General features: G+C 34.4%; 1 pseudogene across 1 annotated transcript; it reads left to right on the top strand.

The window, feature by feature from the left end:
- Positions 1 to 542: 542 nt before the first annotated feature.
- LOC143626993 (flotillin-like protein 4) lies at positions 543 to 2,487 on the top strand (annotated as a pseudogene). The gene is made up of 3 exons (XR_013152522.1): positions 543 to 1,194; positions 1,518 to 1,886; positions 1,981 to 2,487. The product of XR_013152522.1 is annotated as a flotillin-like protein 4 (transcript).
- Positions 2,488 to 6,147: the final 3,660 nt, after the last annotated feature.

Raw genomic sequence — 6,147 nt, forward strand, 5'->3', positions numbered from 1 at the left:
AATGCAACTTCATTTAACTTTAAGAAATTTAAGAGTCATGCTTTATCATTTACAAGGAATAAAAAACGGTTAGTTACGCTATATATTATATATATTTTTAGTTCAATACATTATTATGAATTATAAAGTTGACAATATAACAAGAAGTATTACTAACGATTCATTAAAACACCAATGTCAACAAATTCCAAGTAACTTTTAAAATTTGAATAATTTGAATAATAGATAAATAAAAACAATACTGTATATATGACTGTATCAACTAAATATTAATAACCATAACCATAATAATAATAATAATAATAATAATAATAATAATAATAATAATAATAATAATAATAATAATAATAATAATAATAATAATAATAATAATAATTATGATTATTTGATTTATGTCCATCGTTTATATTATATATTTTCTATTTGAGTTTTTGTACATCTCAAACTCTCAAAAGATAATCTTCAAATTGTTATAATATTCAATCATTTATGATTAACTCATAACTCGATCATATGTCTGTGTATATATATATATATATACATATTCCATAGTCTACATATCAACTTTAAACCTTTAAAGTACATACTACAAACCCCTCCTCTCTTTTTCTCCGTTGTCATCTCCGGCCATTAATCATGTACCGTGTAGCAAGTGCCTCCGAGTACCTAGTCATCACCGGTTTCGGGATCGACGACATCAAGATCGCAAAGAAAGCATGGGTTCTCCCGGGGCAGTCCTACTCGGTTTTCGACATCTCTCCGGTGAATTACACGTTCGAAGTCATGGCCATGAGCGCCGAGAAACTCCCATTCATCCTCCCGGCCGTATTCACCATCGGTCCACGCTCAGACGACGAAGAAAGCCTACACAAGTATGCTAAACTCATCTCCCCTCATGATAAACTGTCACAACATGTGAATGAGCTTGTTAAGGGGATTATTGAGGGCGAGACGCGTGTTCTCGCTGCCTCGATGACTATGGAAGAGATTTTTAAAGGAACTAAGGAGTTTAAGCAAGAAGTGTTTGAGAAGGTTCAGTTGGAGCTGAATCAGTTCGGGTTGTGGATTTATAATGCGAATGTTAAGCAGTTGGTTGATGTTCCTGGACACGAGTATTTCTCGTATTTAGGACAGAAGACGCAAATGGAAGCTGCGAATCAGGCGAAGATTGATGTGTCTGAAGCCTAGATGAAGGTAATGATCAACATAATTTGATATGATATATGCTTAATTTTATGTTGCATAAGTTTAATTAGAAAACCGTGTTGCTAGCCCTTTTTGAATAGCAGTATTTTAAAAATTACTTTCATAGATCATGGGTCAATATATTTTTTGAAGTTTGTGTAATAATCAATATAATTTGATATGATGTAAGTTTAATTTTGTGTTGCTTAGAATTAATTTTAAAGGAAAATAGAAAGTTGTGTCGCCGGCCCTTTCATAATTTGATATTGTCTTTTAAAAATTACTTTCATAGATCATGGGGTCATAATATATTTTTTAATTTTGTGATTTAGGGTGAAATTGGGGCGAAGCTTCGAGAAGGACAAACGCTGCAGAACGCAGCTAAAATTGATGCGGAAACAAGGATCATATCGACGCAGAGGCAAGGGCAGGGGAAGAAGGAAGAGATAAAGGTTAGGACAGAAGTGAAGGTGTTTGAGAATGAGAGGGAGGCTGAGGTGGCAGAAGCAAATGCTGAGCTGGCAATGAAGAAGGCCAAGTGGGCCAAGGATTCACAGGTGGCGGAGGTGGAGGCGACCAAGGCGGTGGCGCTTAGGGAGGCAGAGTTGCAGAAGGAGGTTGAGATCATGAACGCGTTGACTCAGACGGAGAAACTCAAGGCGGAGTTCTTAAGCAAAGCTAGTGTTGAATATGAAACAAAGGTATTATACACAAATTATGAATTTTATCTTCTATCTCTTGAATACATATGTTTAATAAGTAATCATTAAATTGGGTATAATATTATGATTAAAGGTACAAGAGGCAAACTGGGAGTTATACAAGAAACAAAAGGCTGCAGAAGCGAATCTATATGAGAAAGAAAAAGAAGCAGCGGCTCAAAAGGCTATGGCGGAGGCCACATTCTACTCTCGCCAACAAGTGGCAGACGGTGAACTATATGCGAAACAGAAGGAGGCTGAAGGTCTGGTTGCTCTTGCACAGGCTCAGGGGACTTACATAAGGACACTTTTGGGTGCGTTGGGAGGCAATTATGGGGCGTTAAGGGATTATTTGATGATCAATGGTGGGATGTATCAAGAGATTGCCAAGATTAACGCGGAGGCGGTTAAGGGATTGCAGCCGAAGATAAGCATTTGGACTGGTGCGGGTGGTGTTGGGGATGGCGGTGATGGTCAAGGGCCGGGTGGAGCTATGAAGGAAGTGGCCAACTTGTACAAGATGCTACCGCCTTTGTTTAGCACGGTTCATGAGCAGACTGGAATGTCGCAACCAAACTGGGCGGGGAAGCTTACTGAGTAGGTTTTATATATGGAATCATGAATTTATGTCTTTTGTTTAATTATTATCTGGTTGTGTGAATAAAATTATTGAATCGTTACTGTGAGTCATAGTATTATAGTTTTTTGTGAATTAATTTACTTGGTGTTATACTGAATGTTTTAGATGGTGTTGGATGTATGTTTTGGTTGAAACTATACTTGCTAGTAACGTAAGATACCAGTAATCGTTATTGCTGATCAACTTGTTAATGCTCTGATTCCGTAGGTTTTAATGAAAATTCTAACCGAATCATTGTCTATGGTTTTGGTAAACGACAAACCAAACTGACTGCGTTTAGTAAAAGATATAAAAGAAGTTAAACAAATACATGACCGGGTCTACTATTGGAACAGATTATATGAGTAAACAAATATGGAACCGGTTGGGTTACTTATACTTATACTTAATACAAAGTATTTAAAGTGTCATAATAACATAAAGTTTGCTATTTGATCTCATTCAATGATCAATCTTCACTTTTTAGTTTCTACTCTATATTTTCTAGCCGATAAAAACATCCAAACGGTTTACAATGAAGTGGCAGTTAAGCAGGCAACAAGCTGCGTCCCAACCCCTTTTGGATAGCCCAATCTACTAAAAATAAAGTTTCTAGTGTGAACATAGATCGGTTTAGCTATAGGTCGGTTTGGTTAATTCGATCAGTATTCAAAAAGATGCTTAATTCAATTGACCATTGCTTAATCGTCGATTTGGGCGTGGATAGATTCACACATATTATAATTATAATTAATGGGATACAGGGCCGTCTCCGAGAATTTAAATACCTCGGCCGAGCCAATATAAAAAGTCTCATAGGCCTTAACGAAAATTTTTTATTCCATAATGTACATGGCTTATCGATCGATTTGTTATAAACAAAAACCATTCTGAGCATGTAATTATCTCATAAACCATTGCAAATAACTTTATTTTTTAAACCAAAAAACATATATATGTAATATGTATAAAAAAGCTTGTGCCCCAAAAACTTATGTATCCCGGCCAATGGTGCGGCTCGCACACCCTCCGAACCTCCCCTAATGAGATAAACCAACTATCTCGTGTCAGTTAAGTTACTAGTTTTCTCTTTTTAATAAACGATAGCTAACATATTATTTAGAAAAAAAGCATGACAAATATTTTCAGACATAAAAATTTATGTCCTTAATGTTACAAACTTTAATTACATGTCTATCTAAAACATTTACATATGAAAAACACTAGACATATTTTGGTTAATCCTTTTCTTATAACCCTTGATATTTCTTGTGTGCGCTCTCAATTAGTGGTGAAACTTGAACAAGAACGTCGAAGGACCCACTCAATTTGTATTTAAAAAAATCATAAATGGGGAGGGGGTGGGGGGCTCAAATGTTTGGTCGAAAGCGGGTAAATTTACAATAGCTAAGAAGATTTGAGAGACATTATGGCTTTAAGATTTCCAAGGTTTAGCCATGGCTTAGCTCAGGACCCCATTACTCGTCGTATTTGGTTTGGTATTGCTACCGCGCATGACTTTGAGAGTCATGATGATATTTCCGAGGAACGTATCTATCGAAATATTTTTTCTTCTCTCTTCGGACAATTAGCAATCATTTTTTTGTGGACTTCCGGAAATTTCTTTCATGTAGCTTGTAACATCCTACTTTTGATCATATTTCTGAGGAACGTCTCTATCGAAAATGGTCGTGGCGGTGGTGACGAGGTAGCGGTGGCGGTCAGGCGGCAGAGGCGATGGTTGTGGTGGTGACAACATTGGTGTCACACCCCAACCTACGGTGGAAATGCCGGGGCGTGAACTGATTGTCCAAAACTCTCAAGGTACTATCATGCACTATTGGGGTTTTCAATATCTATTTAATAAATTCAAATAAAAACCAAGTATTCAATACTAAATCCAACAAATAGTTCACCAACAAACATAAATCATACAAACATAAGTCTTGTTAAATTTCTCTAACTTTATTCCTTAAGTGATCTTCCAAAACTTCACATCACACGATGACTGCATATACGCTAAAAATAAAGTAGTTTTGTCAACACAAATTGAGTAAGCAACACACCAGTTTAATGTACACATAATACGAAAATATATATATTGCAACAAGTCAAATGAGAAAGGAATTTAACCAATGAGCAAAGATAAATGAGATGTCGAGAAGCACAACGGCTATAACGACTGGCGTATGATCATACTATTATGAGATTATGTTGGATCTCACTGAATGCGATTCACAATGAGCACATACGCACATAACAAATATGGTATAAAATTATTAACACATAAGACAATAGTTGCAATTTGAGTATATGTATAAATAAGAAATAATATGTTGACACACATGTCCCCAAAACATGGAAAACGATTAAAATAGGGGAATGTGGTACTCACCTCAATAGACGAACAAAGGTGAAATGGAATATTAAGAATGATGATTCGCGGAATCACGCGTTAAAGATAAAGCCTATAAAGGAAAATACAATACGGATATGCTAGGTTAATGAACTAGATCGATTATGAAAGCTCAATAATTATAATTATTATTAAGTTAATATTATACCCCTTTTTAATCATAATATAATATTATATATAAAGATATTATATGAAAAATTATTAGTTTGTTAATTGTATATAAAGTATATAAAAATATTTTAAATTTTGTTAGTTTTTTAAATTATAAATATATTTATAAATAAAGTTTGCTTATAATATATATATTAAAACATAAATATTAGTTTACATGCTATTATATATATGTATGTATACATATATGTTTACATATACGTACATACACGGACAAAAGATGTGAGAACCCAAGTTCAATAGTCGGTTTTTTAATAAAATAACTTTATTTAATCATTATTAATATTATACTTATTAAATGATTTTAAAAAGAAAAAAAATAATAAAAATTACTAAAAATTCAAGGTGGCAGAGGGTTGAACCCGCGACCTGCCCCCCGTAAGTCATATATTTTAACCAGCTGGGCTACCAACGACGTGCAATATAACCCAGATCTGAATATTTATAAACAGACGCAAACATTGATTTGAATATGAACCCTAATAATTACAATTGACTCAATTTCTTAAAGTTAATCAAATTAGCCTTAGGGCTTTTGATCACTACTTGATCACGATCCAAAAACACTGAACAATTATCTTGTTTAACGATTTGAGATAGGTTAGTTAGCGTAGCACAGAGTTGGCTATACTTGGTGCTGAATGGATGGGTAAACATCAACGATAACTCAATTAAATAGAGGGGTTAGGTCGGCGATGTGTTAAGGGTGCTAAGGGATGATTCAATTGCAAATATCATGCTCGTTTATATAGGAAATATATTTTGGGGTTTATGGTTCATTTAATACGGGATAATAGATCATATTTGAATTTATTTAACACGTTTATATCGTTTATTAGGTCGTAATTATGATAATTATGATATTTACGAGATCAGATGCAACAAAAAAAACGAAAATTCAAACTTCAAATTAATAGATTATGATTTCGGGTTCGAGAAATTGAATGTGAATACGGGTTTGGCATATGGATACCTAGTTTAGTGATATGGGTTAAAATAATAATTACAATTTGGACGCTGGAGTTTGTAGATGGACACAAAAGAATATAAATCTT

This window comes from Bidens hawaiensis, unplaced genomic scaffold, assembly GCF_021521415.1.
Source record: "Bidens hawaiensis isolate Kalapana, Puna unplaced genomic scaffold, B.hawaiensis_p1.1 tig00004551_1, whole genome shotgun sequence".
Classification (NCBI taxonomy): domain Eukaryota; kingdom Viridiplantae; phylum Streptophyta; class Magnoliopsida; order Asterales; family Asteraceae; genus Bidens; species Bidens hawaiensis.